The sequence below is a fragment of the Rhineura floridana genome, chromosome 17, assembly GCF_030035675.1.
Source record: "Rhineura floridana isolate rRhiFlo1 chromosome 17, rRhiFlo1.hap2, whole genome shotgun sequence".
Classification (NCBI taxonomy): domain Eukaryota; kingdom Metazoa; phylum Chordata; class Lepidosauria; order Squamata; family Rhineuridae; genus Rhineura; species Rhineura floridana.
In genome coordinates this window covers 17876203-17896977 of record NC_084496.1, presented here as the reverse complement: position 1 = coordinate 17896977, position 20775 = coordinate 17876203, and the positions used below count along the sequence as shown (strand labels likewise).

The 20775-nt window shown below is 43.1% G+C and overlaps 1 long non-coding RNA gene across 3 annotated transcripts in view; it reads left to right on the top strand.

Moving 5' to 3' along the window:
- LOC133371863 (uncharacterized) overlaps positions 1–20775 on the top strand; it is a 71322-nt gene that overhangs the window by 36009 nt on the left and 14538 nt on the right. For all 3 annotated transcript variants that reach the window (XR_009759414.1, XR_009759412.1, XR_009759413.1), the window contains exon 3: positions 14103–14202. This is a non-coding gene — a long non-coding RNA (uncharacterized LOC133371863). The remainder of the gene's footprint in view (positions 1–14102; positions 14203–20775) is intronic.

Sequence of the window (20775 nt, the reverse complement as noted above, 5' to 3'; positions counted from 1 at the left end):
AGTTTGAACATCTGATTGTAAGTCTGCCACGTTAGTCCTCAGGAGCCTCACTTCCTCTGCCTCAGAAGTGGGGTTTGTTCCCCCCGTTGCTCCCTTCTCCATCTCGTCACTGTCGAATGGTGAAAGCGTTGAGGGTGAAATAGGTGGTTCTGTCACGCTGTCGTGTTCAGGTTGGGACTCAAGAATCAGATCACTTGGTGAAAGTAAATCAGTTTTTATTAAAGTAATTTCCAGACATAGACTCCTCCGTCGCATGAACAACTTCTGCAAACAAGAACCTGCAACATGGAAGAAAGGTGACAGAACAGGGGCGCTCTGCTCCCCCCACTCTTTATAAAGGGGTTTTTCTGGCACGAATTCTCTCACTTCGTCTCAAAGCGCCCTGTTCTAAACCCCTCCTTTCTCTTTCCCTTGTTACTTTGAGACACCTCCTGGAACGAGGCGAGGGTGGGGGCATGGCCTTCTCTTATTCTAAAGTATCTGCTTCTAGGATGGGGGGAAGAGGGAGGGGAAGGTTTAAACTGTCAGGCAGGTTTTTCTCCGCTTGAGGGGGAATTGGAACCCCTCCTTTTTCCGTCTCTAACTGCTCTGGGCTGGAGAGAGGGGAGGGTGTGGGAAACTTCTGGGAGCCGTCTGTTTCCCTGGTTACCAGGCTCTCAAGGTCTCTGTCGGCAGACATCTCTATCTCTGTCCTCTCTCTCTCCTGCAACTCTGGGAAACTAACATCTCCCCCCTCCTCCTCATCCTCTGAACTCCCAGAGTCCCAATCCTGCATCCGGACAGATACGGGGACTTTGCAGCTACGATCCAGGTTTCTTGGAGACACAAGATTTTAATTTTTTGTAGATAAGTGACAAAGTCCCCATCTTGAAGTTTATTCTCCCATCCCATAATGTTCCAAGAGAGAATAGGTCGTTGTCAGGCTGGGCAGATTGTGTCAACGTCATTGGAAATATATACGCAACCATTTACATCAGAAGTTACATGAGCAAAAGTTAGAAAACGAGATGTTTTATCAGGCCTGCTGCCACCTATAATAGTGGTAGTTGACATCCCTTCCGGGTATGTGTGTACCTCTAATGGTGCCTGTATGTGAGGTGTGGTTGTTATTTTCCTAGTTATTTCTCTAGGTAAAATGAGCTTTTCAGACAGGCCTAATTCGGCCTCTGTGAGATATCTCATTTTTTGCCAATTAGTGAGGCTTTTAGCGTGTCCATGGCTGACAGGTATGGCGAGTGTGGAGGATGGCCGAGGTAACAGGCTTACATCCTGAATAGAGAGAACATTGTCTTCCTCTGCGGTCTGATAAATAAGGTGTGTTCCAGCTGACCTCCTACCTTCTTTTGGTGGTATACACTGAATGGACAGGTTAAAGGGCCGCTGATCCACCTCCCGCCCGGGGACTGCCAGGGGGCACATCGCTTTGTTCATGCACCTCTTTTCAGGTTTAGAGACCACTGGGTCCAGATCTAGTTCTATCACCGTTGAATCAGATCCGTGTATAAATTATGGACTTCTTTGATTGGATGTTTATTAAATGTAGCTTAAGGTGATCAATTCTTCTTAGTATTTCAGTTTGAGTTGGAAATGGCAGAGTGCCAAAGGAGTCTACTGATAGTCTCTCTTCCGTGTCAAATGGATCATTAATTATGTCTAAATCATGGGTATGTTCCAGTGGAGAGGTATCCGAGACTCCGTTACAGGTCACTAGTCCACTGCTTCCAATGCCAATATCTAGATCAAACGAGTCCAAATCAATTAAAATACCCTGCTTGACCATTCCCTCACTTTGAGGACGGTCGGCACGTGAGGTGCATTGATTGGTCAAGCCCTCCAGAGGGGCCTTGTTTTCGAAGTATCTTAGGATTTCTATACCGGCCTTAGTAAAACAGTCCTTGTTATTATGAATTTGATCCGCTGTAGTCTTTGCGGTAAAGGATACAACAGCTTGGGCTCTTATAGTACTAAAATAAAGATAGTCCACCTGTTGAATATCAGTTATTGTGAGTTGGCTTTGGGAAAGTCTCTTCAAGAGATCCAGAAGATGCCATTTACGCTGCATTTGGACAAAAACCCTCTAGGTTTAGGGTAATTTGCTAATACTAGCTTATAACAATTCAGTACAAGCTTCCAGCTGCTGGCCGTTAGTTTTTTTGGTGTTTCTTGTTTTTTGTTTTGTTTTTCAAGGATGTCCATCCACGGATCCCGGGCGATATTATATGGGGTCTGTGCCTTGCTGTTTAGAGTAGGATTAGGTAACAGTGGAGAGGTAGACTCTCCTTGAGTCGAAGAACTCACTGGTGGGTTTGTGATGCTCTTTGTGTTGGAGTTCTTCAGAGATATTTGGACTCCCTTCTCTGTTTTCGATGCTGCATGGTTTCCTACATGGGTTCCTACTAGATCAAATAGTTTCTTGAAGTTCATTTTTTTCCTTCGAGCTTGTTTTTGATTTTTCAGGTTTTTACTTTTCTTCTTTGAGTTATTAGGTATCCTTTTACTTTTCTTGGATTCCCCGGGATCTGATTGCTGTCTCTTTTGGGGTAGATGACTCTTTGTCCTTTTGAGTTCTAGGTGACTCCTTAACCGTGTGAAATTGGGTGTACTTGCGGTACAGTTCCACTAGGACCGTTAATAGATGGCTGCACTCTGTTAAAAAGACTTTCACATGTTCAATGTCCAAGGTCAATGTATAGAGCCATCTCAGTAATACTGGATCATTCCTGCATGGGTCTGTGTTATGAATATCAGTCAGTGACTGGCTTTTCGTGTCCCCATTTGACTCTTCGTTAGTGAGGATATTAGCTCCCCCTATGGGGTGCGACAGGATTGTAGTCTCAGTCGTATCCTCCCTGGGAGTATCTAATTGGGAAGTATTAGATACATTGGATACTATTTTATCTGGCTTGGGGGGAGTCGCTAGAGTAGGAAAGTTAGCTGAACCAGAAAACTGTGGCAAGATTGTATCCGCAGAGCATGTGGTGGAAATAGACAAGTTCACTGACTTGTTAGTGTAGACGTCGTCAGCAAGTGCTATTTCTGCAGCCAGGCTTACAGCTGAGTTCTCCTCTGGAGCTGCGTAGGTGATACACTTGCTAGTAAGTGACCAGTCGTGAGGGGAATATAAATCTTGGGAAGTGCTTTCATGTATCGCTGTATTCATTACTGGGATAAAGAAATGTGTAATTTTTAACTGGCTGTTTTGAGGCTTTTCCGTGGCTGCTAGATTGAGTAATGGAGCTTGAGTTTGTTTTCTTTTTCTCCGGCTTTTCCTTAAAGATGTACTCTCGAGCAATGGCTGCTTTCCCAGAACTTTCCATGCCTGTCATGTTAGCACCATGGCAATTATTTTTCCAGTTTTCATCTACAATGGCTTTATAGTTGTTATAGCTGTCTGCTTGATAAGTACTGAACAGTTTTTACAGCTTACTCCTCCACCTGTATGGTCAGTTTGTTAGTTAACTCAGTATGACTCAGTATAATTCATTATAGGGAGTTTGCAGCTGTACCTTCTTTCTTTTCTTTTCCTTTTCTTTTCCTCTCAGCGTACTCAAGCACCACAGGAGGAAAGATCTAGCTGACAACAACAGCCTTCCCCATTTAGCTGAAGGGGCTCAGCATTGTATACTTTGAAGTTAAAATTTACTTTACCCGTCTGCAGCGTCGTTAACCCATCTGATTGCTAAGCAGCCATCTTCCTCCTTCTTCTGATTTCTTGATGTTTTGACTGTTGTCTCAGTTTTGGTTAATGACTGTGCCAATGTATTGATAATCCTTGACAAGTTCAATATCCTCGTTTTCAACTTTAAAGTTACATAAATCTTCTGTTGTCATTACTTTAGTCTTCTTGACATTCAGCTGTAGTCCTGCTTTTGTGCTTTCCTCTTTAACGTTCATCAGCATTCATTTCAAATCGTTACTGGTTTCTGCTAGCAGTATGGTATCGTCTGCATATCTTAAATTATTAATAATTCTCCCTCCAATTTTCACACCTCCTTCATCTTGGTCCAATCCCGCTGTCCGTATGATATGTTCTGCGTATAGATTAAACAAATAGGGTGATAAAATACACTCCTGTCTCACACCCTTTCTGATTGGGAAACCATCAGTTTCTCCATATTCTGTCCTTACAGTAGCCTCTTGTCCAGAGTATAGGCTGCACAACAGGACAATCAGATGCTGTGGCACCCCCATTTCTTTTAAAGCATTCCATAGTTTTTCATGATCTACACAGTCAAAGGCTTTGGTGTAATCTATAATGCACAGGGTTATTTCCTTCTGAAATTCCTTGGTCCATTCCATAATCCAACGTATGTTTGTGATATGATCTCTGGTACCTCTTCCCTTTCTAAATCCAGCTTGGACGTATGGCACTTCTTGCTCCATATATGGTAAGAGCTTTTGTTGTAGAATCTTGAGCATTACTTTACTTGCATGGGATATTAAGGCAATAGTGCAATAATTACTGCATTTCCTGGGATCCCCTTTCTTTGGGATTGGGATATATATTGAACACTTCCACTCGGTGGGCCATTTTTTAGTTTTCCATATTTGTTGACTTTTTTGGTCAAAATTTGGACAGATTCAGTTTCAGTAATTTGTAGCAACTCTATTGGCATGCCATCGGTTCCTGCTGATTTGTATCTTCCAAGTATTTTAAGAGCAACTTTCACCTCACAGTCTAAAATTTCTGGTTCTTCGTCATACGATTCCTCTGTGAATGAATCTGTCATCCTTGCATCTCTTTTATAGAGTTTTTCAGTGTATTGCTTCCATCTTCCTTTTATTTTATCTCAGTCAGTCAGTGTGTTTCCCTGTTGATTTTTCACCATCCCTACTCTTCGTTTAAATTTCCCTTTAATTTCTCTAATCTTTTGGAATAGGGTTTTTGTTCTACCCTTTTTGATGTCCTATTTCTAGACACTAACTATTGTAATAGTTCTCTTTGTCCCTACGTACTAGATGCTGCATAGTTGTATTTAGGGTTCTAACCATGTTTCTATCTCCATTTGCTTTTGCTTTCCTTCTCTATTTAAGCATTTTAATAGTTTCTTCAGTCATCCATTGAGGTCTTTCTCTCTTTTTAACTAGAGGTATTGTCTTTTTGCTTTCTTCCCTGATAATCTCTCTGACTTCACTCTATAGTTCTTCTGGTTCTCTGTCAACTAAGTTTAAAGTCTGAAATCTGTTCCTTATTTGATCTTTATATTCTTCTGGGATGTTATTTAAATTGTATTTTGGCATTATGATTGCTTTGTTCTTCTTTAGAAGTGGTTTACCATTGCCTTCCTCTGAGTTTGGATGCATCTTAGTCTGGTGTCTCAGCTTTGACCATTCCACCTTGGGTAACCCTGCTAGGAGTCTAACCTCTTGGTCTAGACTCCTGATGGCATTGCTCTCAGCTTCTTCGACACTCTCAGCCCCCCTCACCACCTTAAGGTGTGCATCCTAGAGGGGGTCTATATGTATATCTATATTTACTGTATATGTTACTGGTGATCTTTTTACTCTCAGTATTACATTTGGTTTTAATGTTTATCTTTGTAAGTCACTTTGAGTTCACCTTTCTGAAAAAAGGGAGTAATAAGTATAATAATAATATTAATGCTGAGGAAAAATAATTATGTGCAAACCAGCCTATTTATTAGGGATCTGCACCAGCTGGATCCCAAACTAAATTGGGCCAATTTGGGTTGACCTGGGAAATGGTCAGTGTGGGTTGAGGGTCTGGATTGCCCTGGGTCAGATGGGATCTACCTGGGGAGATCCAGAGCTACCAAAAGGTGAGGGAAGTCCGAAGGCAGTGAGAGGGCACAGGCTGCCCATGCACCTCCATCTCCCCCCTTTTGATTGCATTTTTAATTATGGGTTAAAACCATAATTAAACAATCAATCTGTTCAAACCAGCCTTGGATCATACCAGGTCAGTTTGGGGCCATGCTGGATCAGGCCCTGAATTGGACCCTGTGTGTGTGCACATATGTGTGCATGCACATCCCTACTACATATTGCTGCTGAAATACCAGGAGTTTAGAACAATGATATTTCTCCCTCTTTTTCCATTCCAAGCTCTATCTACTGGTCATTGGCTACAGTGCTTTGACAGGTTTCAAACAAGACACAAGCTTGAAACTAGATTATAATCAGTCTTGTTATCTCTGCAGAAATTGCATCCTTTCTCGATGTGGGTTTTAGAAAATGTTTCATTGAAAAGGTCAGCTAACGATTTCCAACTTTAACACTTCTTGAATGTAATTTTATTAAAATGACAGTGAACAGTAAATTGTTAGTATCAAGGGCTAATTCATTCTCCCTCCTCTTTTTTCATATTTTATATAATATCATTGGCAGCAGAGGAGAGAACACATTGTTTTAATCATCATGTAGTGAACATATAATTTTTTTTCAGAAGGAATTTATTTTTAATGTAGGCTGGGTCACAGGAGAGCAATTATATTAGATAGCATGGATGGTATGGCTTTATTTAAAATACACTTTCAGGTCAGCTTCTTTTACTTTTCAATTTATCAACAGTTTTAGGCTAGCAGTTTCAATTATATTAGCATAATACCTGGGTATTTAATTGCTTTTTGACATCCTCCATTCTAATCTCAATGTCAGCTTGTTAACTTCATGCAAAGTTCACATTTGTATCTGCTAGCAGATGATAACATATATATAATATTTTTAGGGAACCAATGATGATTTTCACATCTCTTTCATATCTCAGGCATTATGGATATGAGGAAATGTTAGCTGTGTCCCTGAAGCTAAGCAGGGTCAGGTCTGGTTAGTGCCTGGATGGAAGACCGCCTGGGAACCATATAAAAGCTGCCTTGAGTTTCTGTGATGAAAATAAATAAATAAACAAATAACAGGATCAGTTGTGGCTAGTGACCATTGGTACAGGAAATGTGGAAGGCAGGGAGGCCAACAGTATGTGGAACCTGAGCTACTGATAGGCCGAATCTAGTTTTGTTCCCATCCTCCTCCCTATTTAGCTCTACAAAAGCAATACTGAGACTGAGGAGGAAGAAGGCAGTGGCTGGTTGAAAGTAAGAAAGTAGGTAAGTGAGGGCTAGCTGAGGACAGACTGAGGTTCGTGGGACACTGCCCCATTTGCTCCAATAGGACAGCCTCCACTGAATATTACACAAAGTACTTCCTACCAGTCACTCCTAATCAGTCTGGTATAGTGCAGTGGTTAGGAATGTGATGTAGTGGTTAGCATATTGAACTTTTGGAGTGCTGGGTTCAAATCTATGATAACCTAAGGGCTATTTAATGTGCTTCAGGAGATGGAGGAAGTTATGCATATCCACCATTATTGAGCTTAACCTCTAGTAGAGGCAGCATAACATGGCAGAAGTATTTAGTAACAACAGCAGATTTTGGGAATCAGCCAGTCCACCTTTCCCTCAGACACAAATAACAACAGGCACATACTTCTTAGGTAAAAAAGTATAAAGAAGGTTTACTCACAACCTTTCATATGTTCAGGAAACGCAGGCTTTCACTTAGATGAAAAAAGTATTAGTTCCCCTCTAATCAGCACTGGTTAGGCCTCATATTGAGTACTGTGTCCACTTCTGGTCTCCACACTTTAAGAAGGATGCAGACAAACTGGAACAGGTTCAGAGGAGGGCAACAAGGATGATCAGGGGAACGGAAACAAAGCCCTATGAGGAGAGACTGAAAGAACTAGGCATGTTTAGCCTTGAGAAGAGAAGACTGAGGGGAGATATGATAGCACTCTTCAAGTACATGAAAGGTTGTCACATAGAGGAGGACCAGAATCTCTTCTTGATCATCCCAGAGCGCAGGACATGGAATAATGGGCTCAAGTTTCAGGAAGCCAGATTTCGACTGGACATCAGGAAAATCTTCCTAACTGTTAGAGCCATATGACAGTGGGACCAATTCCCTAGAGAGATAGTGGGCTTTCTGACAGTGGAGGCATTCAAGAGGTGGCTGGACAGCCATCGGGAATGCTTTCATTTGGATTCCTGCACTGAGCAGAGGGTTGGACTTGATGGCCTTATAGGCCCCTTCCAACTCTACTATTCTATGATTCTATGATTCTGCCCTGGACCCATTGGCTTATATAATTACTGACTGGTCGCAGATACCCCGTTCTAAGCGAAGGTGATTGAGAAGGTTGTGGCACAGCAATTGCAAGTACTCTTGGATGAAACACATTATCTTGACCCATTCCACTCTGGGTTCAGGCCTGGTTATGGGACTGAATTGGCCTTGGTCGCCCTTAACTTTATCAGGAGAAGGACAGTGGGAGTATGGCCCTGATATTCTTACTTGATCTCTCAGCAGCTTTTGATACCATTTTGGTGTCCTTCTGGACTGACTTGGTGAGATGGGTATTGGAGGCACTGTTTTACAATGGTTCTGATCCTATCTCTAAGGTCATTTTCAGAGAACAGAATTGGCTGATTGTCTTTCGGCCCCCTGGCAGTTGTGCTGTGGGGTGCTTTACAGTACCATCTTGTCCCCCATATACCCAGTCAATCACTCAAGAGCTACCCTTGAGGTTGGTCTGGAAGCTGCAGCTGGTGCAAAATGCAGCAGTGAAACTGCTCACTGGGGCAGGGTATTGCTAAAATGTCCCTCCGCTGCTGAAAGAATTGCATTGGCTACTTAATAACTACCAGGCTAAGTTCAAGGTTCCAGGTTTGGTGTACAAAGCCCTAAACAGCTTGATACGTGATACAGGATACATAAAAGACCGTCTTATCCCTTATAGACCCAGTCAGTCACTGCACTCTGCAAGTGAGGGCCTCCTGCAGATTCCATCTTATCAGGAGGTCCGTTCTGCACAACATCGGAAATGGACCTTTAGTGTAGTGGCACCTACCCTTTGGAATTCCCTCCCCTTAAATATTAGACAGGCACCATCTCTGTTATCTTTTTGGTGCCTACTGAAGACCTTCCTCTTTCAACAAGCATTTTAAGTTGAGACCTTATCCCAGTCTGTGTCTGTGTTGGAATTGCTTTTTAATATATTTTTGAACCTTCTTTTTTTAAAAAGAATAATAAATGTTTTTAAAGCTTTTTTAAAAAATATGTTTTAAAGCTTTTTAAAGAATGTTTTTAAGCATGTTTTGTTTTAATATATTTTAAAGTCTGTTTTTATGATGCTTTAAAGTATTTTTAGTGTTTTTGTTTGATGCCCTGAGTTCCTACTGGGAGGAAGGGCAGGATATAAACTAACTAGGGGATGGGGAACCTATGGTTCTCCTGATGTTACTGAACTCCAACTCCCATTAACACAACTAGGATAGCCACTCTTTAGGGATGATGAGAGTTGAATTCCAACAACGTCTGGAGGATCACCGGTTTCCCATTCCTGATATAACAGCTTATCCAGGCTTGGTTTATTTATTTTATTGAGACAATTTATACATTTCTTAATTACAATAATCTCTAAGTGGCATATAAGGAATGAAACACAGTGACAATAGAAATAGGATAAAACTGTAAAAGCAGATTTCAGTTAAAATGCCTGCTGGAATTTTTTTTAAAAAAAAGCCTTCAGTAAGTGCCAGATGTTCAACAGAGAGGAGGGGCCTGTCTGACCTCAGCTGGAAGGGAGTTCCTTACAGTTGGACCCATTACTGAATTCATGGCTCATGGTGGACACAAGCTGTGCATCTGATCCATGGGGGACTACTAACAGTGACACACTCAAAGACCTCAGTGATTGGGCAGGGGTATAAGGGAGTCCTTGATGTATCCTGGATCCAAGTTGTTAAAGTCCTTGTAAATTAATGCAAGAACTTTGAACCTGGCATGGTATCACATGGGCATCCAGGGCAAGCTTTTGAGCACTGGAATTGTGTGCTGGTGTTTATCCCCATCAACAGTCTGGCCACAGCATTTTGCACTAGCTGGAGCTTCTGGCCCAGGTCCAAGGGCAACCCCTCATAGTGTATATTACAATAATCAAGTCCTGAGGTTGCCAATGCATGAATCATTTGTCTCACTAAGCAGCTGCATAGACTTGCCTCACCCACCTGCACATCATTTCCCTCCCCTTTCTTTTCACAACTCTGTGAAGTAGGCTGAGTGTGTGTGTGTGTGACTGACTGACCTAGTGAGCTTCATGGCTGGAGATTTAAACCTGGATCTCTCCAATTTTAGCCAGACTCTTTAACCATTACACCACATTGGCTCATGAAAAGAAAGTGGCACCAAACTATGTGTACACCATACTTGCAGTACAAAATTTAGGAATGAAAAATGGAGCCACAAAAGATTACTAATTCATTCATCCATCATTTCCCCATCATACCCAAATGGCATGGTCAATGGTCAGGAATGATGGGGATTGTTGTCCAACAATCTCTAGGAACCAACAGCTGAGGAAGACTGCATCAGTTCCACTTTGCACACAAAAACAGGTAATGCAGGATTACAAGATCTAGAGAGAAATTCAGATGAGAATTTTGGAAACATCGTATGTTTCTAAAGGCAACATGGCAATTTGTACTGACATGCTTTCTAACTGTGGATTTTTAAGTGGAGCTGTAATTGAAATATGTTTGTACAGTTGCTACCATACTACTTAACAATGTTGCTTAAGTACTTTTTAATGGTTGGAGTTCAGCCAAAAAGAAATAACAATGTCTACACAACACCAGTTAGAGATTAGCGAAATTTAGTTTTGAGCAGCTGAGTTGCTACATTGTGTTTTAGATGTCTTAACTGTTTTACTGCATGTGTGCTTGCCACCCTGGACTCCTTTGGGAAGAAGGGCAAAATATAATTAAACAAATAATGTAATATTCTTATGCTATATTAAAGCAGCTGCTATTGAAACACCTAAAAACTTATAGTTTGACCTTTTTTTGTATGGATGAATGTTGCATAGTTCATAAATAGATGCTGTGGAAAGATGGCTGGTGGACATCTTGGAAAATGCTTCTGCAGGCTTATGCCAACCTGCACATGTATAATCACTTTTTTCCAACCCCTACAATGTCTTCTGTGTCAACCAAGTGGAATTGTCTATCAGTAATTACTTTCTTGAGGAAGCCTATTGCTTATTACAGGGATGGTGCAGAAGCGGTTTCAGTAGGGTTAGGCACAAACCACAAGATTTGGTTTGTATCTATATCTGTCACCTTGGAAAGCAGCCCAGTCTGTTCCAAATCACTCTGATTTGATAGAAAGGCCTAGAGAACTGTATTTGGTTCCCAGGCTTGGGTTTCCCCATCCTAGCTCTAAAACCTATGCGCTGAACATTCTAATTCTAAAAAGTGAAACAAACACAAACTGAAAATACAGCTACAAGGAAAAAAATGAAAAGGGAATAATTAAAGTAGCTGCTTTGTTTGGTGATAAACAGAAAGTGATTGATAATGGTGGTAGGGACACCAATTTGTTAGCCACTTTTCTACGTTTCCTTCTCTGGAGAGACAGAACTTTCAATATCCCTTACCCAAAACAATGTGATTGGATAGCCCTGGTAAAATATTTACTTCTGATTAAAAGCTAGTCCTGTCCATTAAAACAAGCTATACCTCCCTTTCTCCCCACTAGAGCCAACTAGGCCACTTCCCCTATTGTCAGCTTGCTTTGATATGTGTGGTAAGAGCATGTTACACCCCCATTTAGCAACAGGAATAACACAGCCCAGCACAGGTTTATGGGTGAAGTAGGGCCACAACTTTATTGATTAGAGCAAATATAGCAGGGTTGGCATGGCAGTAGGGCAAGGATCTGCTTCATTCTGGCACCCCTTGCTGTAGGAATGCTGAGTTGGGAATTACCCTTGGCAGTTGGCCCACATTAGATCCAAGTGAGTTGTGAACCCCAGGCACCTGGGGTGCCTTGACAAGAATAGCTTGTCCGTCTGCATGTCTCTCAATGACTTGCTTTCTTTACTGTAAATATCTTTCCCTTCCCTTCTTTCTTGTATCTTACATATCATCACAGGTATTGAAGCCCAAATGTTTCAGACATGTCCCTTGGAATCATCAATACTCTACTCATGTATGAGTCAATTTGTCAAAAGCTTACTGCATTTCCATTTCACTGCAATGCCTTTTTTTAAATCTCTTAATCCAGTGCACCACTTTGTACAGCTCAAGACATTTTGTTGATCTGCAGAAATCTCCCCACCCCCGTTCAAACTACAAGTCTCATTCTTGAGACAATGTTCTTCTAGCATGATAGATCCTCTGGTGGTATAAATCTGCAGAGCTGCAATGAAATCATGAGAGCTGCACCAGATTTACACCCCAGTTGATTACCTCACTCATTATCTTGCGTCAAGGCTATCTATTGGCAGTTCCCGTTTCCTCACTGCCCTGTTAACTCAGTAGCAAATTACTGTTTGAATATTGGCCTAAGGCCCCAATATTTAACGGTTTGACATTCACAATGAACATTGTATCCATGTATCAATTACTATGCAATTAGCAGCTGAATTGCTGCTTGATGCAAATATAAGTAGCGATGCACTTTTAAAAAAAATGTTTCTATAAAGAAAGTCTTTTTGGAACTAACTGAGACATTGACATGGTGACTTGGTAATTTCCAACTGTCACTAGAAGGGAAGGTGAACTGTCTGAACTATCCCTCCCAGGTAAATTAAATGTCTAGTTCTTGCCCCCCCCCCTGCTTCTCCCAGCACTTGCTGAGTGGAACTTATTAGGCTTTGTGTGTGCATTCAAAGATAGGCAGGAAGCTCCTTTCAAGATTGGAACCCCACAAGAGGCATGCTAAGAGCCTCCCTTCCTCTGTCGCCTCTGAATAATTATATGACTTAGAATGGCTGCACAGCAACTACAATCAAAACTGGAGATGATCCATTTATTGCATGTGGCCTAGATGACCCCCCAAGCAACATTTTTTCACAGCATTCTCTCCATATATTCCAACCCTATGGTTCACTAAGGGCCAGCAATGAAGGTAGTGGTGCTCCTAAAGAGTTAGAACAAGGGTCACTGGCGAATTATAGACTGACAGCTACTGTGGGTGGCTGGAGGCTTCTGACCATTCCAAGACTTTTTTTCCCCCTCTTGCACAAACCAGGACAAAATCCAAAATAAAGGAGATGTTTTCCAGAGTGCTATTTTTTAATGATACATGTCTCTCCCAATTGGTTTGCAGTCCTCATCAGAGGCTCTTTCCTGTGGTCCACCTGAGGGTGGTGTGGAGGGTGGCCATATGAGAAAGGGGGCTACCACTGCAAAGGCCCAATCTGTGGAATGCTCTCCCCAGGAAGACATACCTGGCAACATTCTTGGCAGTCTTTAGACACCAGCCTAAGGACTTTTTATTCACCCACATCTTTGGTTTATATTGCCTTCTACATTCCTGCTCATCTTTTAGTGGGGTAGGTAGGACCTGGTCCTTATTAATATATTGCTGGATGAGCATTTTATGGATTTGGTATTGCCATTTAAAAAACTGTTTTCCTGAGTTTTATGTATTGTATTTTGTCAAGTTGCTTTCAGACTTGTTTAACTGTATAAAGTGACTGATAAATGAAACAAATAACCATATATATCATGTATGTGTATTAAGAATTGCACTTATTTGTCACCAATTTCCTTTAATGTGCAATGATTTGAAACTTATTCTTCTCACTATGTGGAGGAAGGATTTCATTTTTTGTTAAGGATTGAAAGATCTGTTAATTTTGGTTCTCTTAGAATCTCATTTTTCCAATCTTAAATTCAGTTCTAAACATTTCTGCAGCAATTTGTGAAATTTTAAAAAACAAAATTCTCATGAAAATTCTCTATTTTAGTGCTAATATCTCCTAATAAACATGTTTTTGTAGGCAGTTTTGACTAATGTACACATTTTTGCAAGCCATTTCTTGTCATATAATGCATTTTTGCATGTTATTTTTACTCATTCATTTTTATGCACACTTTCCGCTAATATATTCATTTTTGTAAAACTTGTCTAACTGCACCACAAAATTTGAATAAGGGTGAATTTCAAAGGATGGCTGCGTTTTGGCTCTCATAATGTTTCAGAAATTGCAAATTTGATTGATTCAGCTTGAAATATGAACTGTATCAAAATTCTTGCCCATCCCTATTTTTTGGTAATGCTTTTTATATTTTTTTCAGGAGCTCTTTGTCTCACTTTTGGATCTTTTCCCTTTGCTTAGCGAGAAAGTGGTGGCCTGCTGCCGTTTCATCACATGCTATCTATTACGCCCATTGCAAGGTAAGAGTTATAACAGCTCAGCTCATTTTGCCTCTTGGTGCATGACGTCTAGAGGCTGGCTGGCTTTCATTCTAAGCTTCTTTTCATGGACCTCAGGAAGGGGGGTAAATGAGTTTTTAAAAGCCATATTGCTTTTTTGAGAGCTTTAATCTAGTGAGCTTTACAATGAGCTTTGAAGCTGATGGGCATAAATCTGCCTCCCTGCAACCTATCTCTGATTGCAAACCACATGATCAGGCTAGTCAACTTCAAAGTATATTGTAAATTTGCTTAGATTAAAGCTCACAAAGGGTTATCTGTCTTTAAAAACTTTGCGGGTTCACCTCCTTCCTGAGTTCCAGAAAGAGATAAGCAGGGCTAAGCGCCATTGAACAAAATGGGATTTGTTGTGCAATCCTACACATGTGTTCTCAGATTGAGTTCAATGCGACTTAACTTCCACATAAATGTGTACAGTTTTTCAACTTTTCTTCTGTAAACATACTCAGGAGGAGGCTGATTCTGGTTAATCAGAAATCATCCACAATGGTGTTAATCAATTTCATCTACCTCCATCATCCACAATGTTATTAATCAATTTTCAACAGATAAATATAGAGGGAATATTAGCTTCCATACATATGCTTGCAGTGCGTGGACACCTGCCCTTGGAAAATATAAAAAGCCACTTAAGACCAATTCAGTGGAGGCTGCTCTGTTATGCGTGAAGGAAGCACTGCCCCACCATCCTCAGTCTGCTCTCAGTCATCTCTCACCTGCCTGCCTTCTGGCTTACATCCAATCCAGGGAGTGGGCCTGCCCACAAGCTTCCTCCCCCTTAGTCTCAATGTTGCCCTTACAGAACTGAGCAGAGAGGATGATAGGAGCAAACCTAACATTAGTTGGCCCTGCCAGTTGTTGGTCATGGCTGTGCCTGCCATTGGCTCTAGGCTCCCTGCCTTCCACCCTACCAGCCCCAATGGGCACCAGCCACCCCTGGACCAGTTCAGGTATGGTATCATGACTAGGTGTGTTCATTGGCCCTGAATGTAATCCAAATAACAAGATGAATTTGGGTCATTTGGGGGTCTTTTCCCCTCCTGATGTGAAATGCACCATTAATAAGGTATCTCAAGGCAAATCAGGCAGCACCTACACTGTAACTTCCAAATCAATCTGCTGCTTCACTTTTTCTATCAAGTTAAATGCATGAACCCCCCCCTTGTCCTTTGCTTTCTGAGAAATTAAACCAAAATATCTGGGGAAAGAGTTTGAGAGGGGAGGGAGTGGAAAGGTGGGGGAGGATCTTCTGTTTCGATGGACAGATCTAGCTTTTAATCACAGTGAATTAATTTTCCCAGGGCACTCCAGTCACAATGATTTGGGGGAGGGATGGTGAAGTCAGGCCTAAGCAGGGGAATTGAGCTCTTGGGGGGGGCTGCTTCTTTCCCAGTCGTACTTTTCCCTAACAAAGAATTAACCATCATAGTGCTCTCTCTTTTTTCTTCATGGAGGGTACTCCAGGAAGGGGAGGGTGGAGAGAAGAAGCCATGACACTTCCATAACAAAAACAGCATCACCTAGCACCACACCTGGACTAGCATGTCTGCACTTTGACAGGTTTCCTATGAAAGGGTGCCTCCCTTGTGTCCCCAGTTTTCAAACTGATTGCCACCCCCACAAAAAAAACAACAACTAAGGAAAGGGATGTGATTTCTCTCCCCCTCCCCCCAAGTGGCAATGCCTGCTGTTGCAGGAGAACTGATGCACCCATCTTCCTGAAATTTAGCAGGCTTCATTCCCTCGGAAGGGACGACTATGGGAGGTATTCAGTGCTAGCTGTACTTAGAGTAGCCCCATTGAAGTTAATGGGCATGACTAAGGGTTGTATGCAATATAATGCTAAGGAGATCATTCTGTCAGTGTGAGCATTTCTGCTTGCCCCATGGAACAATCTCCCCTCTCTTCTCCCTAAGTGCTAATCTGAAGGTTTCCCTGACTCTGTGGACCAGGGTTGGAGGGCATGGGGGTTACAGGGGGAGGAAAGGGGAGAGGTCCTATTGCACTAGCAGGAATTGTTGCACTGACTTCAACTCATGTAAGGAATTAGTTGAATATAGCCCTAATTTAGGTTCATTAATTTCAGTAGGTCTACTCAGAGTAGGACTTAGTTGACTACAATCATGTGCCTACAATTTGCATCTATTTTAGCAGAAAAATAAAAAACCCTGGAGTCTTTTTAAAATAAACTTTAAAGATTCTCTTCCTCGCATGAGAACAGCTGGCTGCATCTGCCTGAAATTTGTAAGCTTAATCCATTCTGGAAGGGATGTTATGCTTGCAAATTCCATCTACTTACATGACAAGTAAAAACAAAGTTATAGCCATTTTTAGATTCCCTATTATGGTCAATGGAGGTGAAACAGAACTCTGGATTTCAACAGACCAGATTTAGACCTCAATCACAAATCAAACTGGCATGACACATAGTGGATCTAAAACACACTGGACTGCTTCCAAATGTTATAGATACAAGGCAGATCTTGTGCTCACTGCACAACCTTAATCATGGCTGGAGTTTCCACTGGGATTTGCTTAAGGTGAAATTTCAAGGCACTCCCCTCCCCCCTCACCATTTCCAGCAGCACCACCAAATGTCAGCAGTATAGTTTGGAAAATGTGCTGCAGAATGGAATAGTTTTGGGCAGGGACCAGAGATGCTTAGGGCCAAGTGGAAAACTCTTAGGGCCCAGGCTGAGCACCTGGGCTGCCAGTTGCTGTTCTGTAGTCCTGTTGCCCTCCCAATGTTGCTGTACTGCAGTTCCCATCAGCCTCAGCCAGGCTGCCTATTGGTTAGGGATGATAGGAGTTGATCTCTACGCTATCTAGAAGGCATCACATTGGGTACCACTGGTATAATCTGTGTGTTCCTCCCACCCAATCCTTGCAGTTAGATGTCAGGCAAACCCCTTTTTTAAAATGGGTTAGGTTTTTTATATTGTTGAGATTTTAATGTATTTCATTTCATTTCATTTCATTTCATTTCATTCATTTCATTAAACTTATAGACCGCCCCATAGCCGAAGCTCTCTGGGCGGTTCACAAGAACAAGAAAACATCAAAAAATACAACAAACATGTAACAATATAAAACACATTAAAAATTTAAAATGTTAAAAAGATTAAAACAATGTCAGCGCATACTAAACATATTAAAATGCCTGGGCAAAGAGGAAAGTTTTAAACTGGTGCCAAAAAGATAGTAACGTTGGCGCCAGGCGTATCTCCTCTGGGAGGTCGTTCCACAGTTCGGGGGCCACCACATAAAAAGCCCTTTTCCGCGTTGCCACCCTCCGAGCTTCCCTATATGTAGGAACTCGGAGGAGGGTCTTTGATGATGAGTGTAGTGTACGGGCAGGTTCATATCGGGGAAGGCGTTCCAACAGGTATTGTTGTCCTGTGCCGTGTAGGGCTTTGTAGGTTAAAACCAGCACTTTGAACCGGGCCTGGAAACAAATAGGCAGCCAGTGCAGGCGGGCCAGAATCGGTGTTATATGGTCGGACCGTCTGGTCCCCATTAATAGTCTGGCCGCTGCATTCTGCACAAGCTACAGTTTCCGGACTGTCTTCAGAGGCAGCCCCACGTAGAGAGCATTGCAGTAATCTAATTTTGAGGTTACCAGCACATGAACTACTGAAGCGAGGTTCTCTCTGTCCAGATAGGGGCGTAGCTGGGCCACCAGCCAAAGTTGGTAAAAAGCCACCAAGGCTATCTGAGCCCTAAATGACAGGGATGGGTCAAAAAGAACTCCCAAGCTACGAACCTGTTCATTCAGGGGGAGTGTAACCCCATCCAGAACAGGTCAAACATCCACCATTCTGTCAGGAGAACCACCCACCAGCAGCATCTCAGTCTTGTCTGGATTAAGCCTCAGTTTGTTAGCTCTCATCCAGTCCATTGTCGCAGCTAGACATCGGTTCAGCACGTCGAAAGACTCACCTGAAAAAGATGAAAAGGAGAAATAGAGCTGCGTGTCATCAGCGTACTGATGGCAACGCACACCAAAACTCCTGATGACCGCACCCAGCGGCTTCATATAGATATTAAAAAGCATGGGGGACAGAACTGACCCCTGTGGGACTCCATACTGGAGGTCCCAGGGTGTCGAGCAGTGCTCCCCAAGTACTACCCTCTGGAGACGACCCACCAAGTAGGAGCGGAACCACTACCACACAGTACCGCCCACTCCCAAATCAGAGAGTCGTCCCTGAAGGATACCATGGTCAATGGTATCAAAAGCCGCTGAGAGATCAAGGAGAATCAGCAGGGTCACACTCCCCCTGTCTGTCTCCCGACAAAGGTTATCATACAGGGCGACCAAGGCTGTCTCCGTGCCAAAACAGGGTCTAAAACCCGACTGAAATGGATCCAGATAACCGGTTTCATCCAAAAGTGTCTGGAGCTGGTCGGCAACCACTCGTTCCAGGACCTTGGCCAGGAATGGAACATTAGCTACCGGCCTATAGTTGTTAAGATTTTCTGGTCCAGGAATGATTTCTTCAGAAGTGGTCTTACTATTGCCTCTTTCAGGAGGCTAGGGACCACTCCCTCCCGCAATGAAGCGTTAATCACTGACCTGGCCCAGCTGGCTGTTCCATCCCTGCTAGCTTTTATTAGCCAAGGGCAAGGATCCAGCATGGAAGTGGTTGCATGCACCAGTCCAAGCACCTTGTCAACGTCCTCAAGCTGTACCAACTGAAACTCATCCAAAAAATTAGGACAAGACTGTGTGCTGGACACCTCATTCAATTCAACTGCTACAATGTTGGAGTCTAAGTCCTGGCGGATGCAAGATATTTTATCCTGGAAGTGCCTAGCAAATTCATTACAGCGCGCCTGCGATGACTCCATCATGTCCGTAGGGCCAGAATGTAATAGCCCTCGGACAATTTTAAAAAGCTCCACTGGATGGCAGATAGATGATTTAATGGTGGCAGCCAAGTGTTGCTTCTTTGCTGCCTTCACTGACCCCAAGTACAACTTAGTATAGCCACTTACCAGTGCATAATTGCATCCGTCAGGAGTATGTCTCCATCTGCACTCAAGCCGTCTTCTTTGCTGTTTCATCGCTCTCAACTCCAAAGTATGCCATGGAGCTGCATGAGCTCTACACCGAAGAGGGTGCACAGGGGCGATCGTGTCAACTGCCCGGGTCATTTCTGCATTCCACAGTTCCACCAGGGCTTCAACAGGAGCGCCAGCCTTTTCAACCGAAAAACTCCCCAGAACCCTTTGAAAATCCTCAGGAATCATTAGTCTCTGGGGGCAGACCATCTTAATGGGTCCCCCACCCTTGCAGAGGGAAGAGGTCGCTGCAAGTCTAAACCTCAACAAGTGATCTGTCCATGACAAAGGGACCGATGTAAAGTTCCCTACATTCACATCACCATCTCCCTGTCCAGTGGCAAAAAATAAATCTAGAGTGTGTCCTGCTGTATGTGTTGGGCCAACAGGATATTGAGACAGCCCCATGGTTGTCATGGAAGCCATGAAGTCCTGAGCCGCCCCAGACAAAGTGGCCTCAGCATGAATGTTGACATCCCCCAGCACCAAAAGTCTAAGGGATCTCAGCAGTACTTCCAAAACCACCTCCGTCAGCTCAGTTAGGGAGTCCATTGGGCAGCTGGGTGGGCGGTACACCAACAGAATCCCCAATTTGTCACGTTGTCCCAACACAAGATGCAAGCACTCCAAACCAGTAGCCACATGGACAGGGTGCTTGGAGAGGGAGATGGAACTCCTATAGACCACAGCCACCCCCCTCCCCGACCCTCAGATCTACCCTGATGCTGAACCAGATACTCCGGTGGGCACAGCTAGGAGAGACTAACTCCTCCCTGCTCAGCCACCCAGGTCTCTGTAATGCATGTCAGATTGGCTCCCTCATCCACAATTAAATCGTGGATGAGAGAGATCTTATTTTGTACCAATCTGGCATTTAAGAGCAGCACCCGAAGATCTGAGAGCTGGCTGATAGGACAACCAAAGAACCTGTGGGTGCGAGGAAGACCGGAACAAGACACAGTCATTAACTGCCTGGGCCGAGTTCCCCTCACCTGGCAAGACTTCCTCACAACGCCATATCTCCCTCTGCCTTTCACTACACCAGTTGGGCCCCCCTCAGATTTCCCCGCTTGACCCTGAAACCTCTCACCCAGGCACATAATATAAAACCTTAAGCACACACGCAATTCACAGACACATATACTCTCATCACGCGCCACACCACCACACTCCCACAAAAAACAAAGCTATAAACATATACTGACAGAACCCTGCCAATAGCTCTTCTCCCAAAAAGTAAGAATTGGGCGATGGTAACAGTCAGAGAACAACAGCAGCGACAACCAGCATCAATCACGGCTCTCCCTCCTTGGATAGTAATGTCGCCCCATTCCCGACAAGCAGGTGAAAAAGATTAGTCACGGCTGGCAGGTGGCCAGGGCTCAGTCCTGCAAGGCACCACACCAGCCAAACTATAACAGCCCGACCAGGGAAAATACTGATGGTAAAACAGTTCCAAAGAAAGCAGCA